Source organism: Cyprinodon variegatus, unplaced genomic scaffold, assembly GCF_000732505.1.
Source record: "Cyprinodon variegatus isolate N-32 unplaced genomic scaffold, C_variegatus-1.0 Scaffold79, whole genome shotgun sequence".
Classification (NCBI taxonomy): domain Eukaryota; kingdom Metazoa; phylum Chordata; class Actinopteri; order Cyprinodontiformes; family Cyprinodontidae; genus Cyprinodon; species Cyprinodon variegatus.
This window is the reverse complement of record NW_015150532.1, coordinates 737,211-738,804: the sequence shown is the minus strand read 5'-3', so window position 1 is coordinate 738,804 and position 1,594 is coordinate 737,211.

Genomic DNA, 1,594 nt, shown 5'->3' with positions numbered 1-1,594 from the left:
AACTTTTGGTGTCGATCATTCGATTTCATCCTGGACACTACAGAAAATGGGCTTAAAGTGTAAAAAACCGAACTTCTCCTTTAAGGAGGGAGGATTTTCCATTGGACTTCTGGCCAGAGAAAAAACACGTAAAAGCCAACATTTCAAAGAGGAATGTTTTCAAGATGACTTGGATACTAGCGCGTTGTGACAAACACCAAATACAGCACTGGGAATTGATCGACAGCCGATACAGCACCGTGACATCACAAACCAGTAGGTGGCAGTAGTGTTCTTTGACAAATATAGATGTTTCCAGTAAAACACATTTTCTAATTTCATATTTAAAGTAGTTTCAGAAGTTTGGATTCTGAATGTGACCGGACTTTTCCTTTAAATCGTTCCGTGATTAAGGATAAAATGTCACATTCATAATTTTTCTCCTATTTCTAATCTCGCAGGTACGAACACATTTACGAGCTCTCCAGTCGTGACGTTGGAGTTTTGTGCAATCAGTTGACTGTTATCTAAACCTGGTTTTTAGCTAAATGACCACATTAGTTGTTACTTAGAAGCAGTTGTCCATTTTATTAGGCTACGTCATTCTATTAAATGCAACTCTGCAATTATAAATGACATTTTTATCCACTGATGATGACATAACTACTGGCCTCCATGGCAGCTCCTTGGTTTTGTTATTACACTAAATGTAAAATGTTTGGGTCTGTCTAAGTTCATCAAATTAGAGTTTCACTATTAACACGTTCATGTTTATGTATGAGAGAGATGAAGCGCGATATGAAGGGTGTTGGTCCGTATTAAAAGGAGATTTAGCAGAATGTTTTGTCGTCGGTTTTAAGCATTTACATCATATAATCCTCCTCTTGCCTCCACCAGTGGTTTTCATTGACTGTTTTTGGATCAAATTATTTTTCTTTCTATATTTTTACTTCTGTAACAGTGCAACCACGGCATTTACAGCTCGTCCTTTATTCCCCACTGCTTTGCTTTTACTGGTGCTTTAATTCTGCTGCTCAGTTCTCTGTCAGCAAAACCCGGATCTCCAAACCAGTAGTTTTTCTTCTTGTCTTCAATGCATTTTCTATGAATGAACACATTCTGACAGCATGGGAGCTCCCCTTATATGGCATTATTGGGGCAGTAATATTGCAGGTTTACATTTGTTGAGAACACATGCTCAGTTTTGCACATGTGGACGCATCGGGAGTCATTTACTGAAGTTGGGAACGACTCTTGAATACAATGTCGCCTTTTGTAAATGCCCACGGTTGGAGAACAAGTAGAAATTTACAACAAGATTATGAAAACATTGTTGCAGGAGGCCCAGTGTTCTTGCTTTTGTGGTCAGACAGCTCCATCTTTTTCTATGCTGATCATAACATCTGTCGAGAAAGCCGTTTGTCCCACTCATTGTCAGCCTGTAATAAACACTCACCCATTACAGCCAGTTCTACATCAGCATAAACAGATGTCTGTGGTCCGCTTTTCTCCAGAACTCCCTTTCTTTAGAACTACATGGATCTGGTGGAACTATGCTGCTGGCCACGCCTACTTAAAGCTTTACATCATTACATGCATACTCATATCACACTCT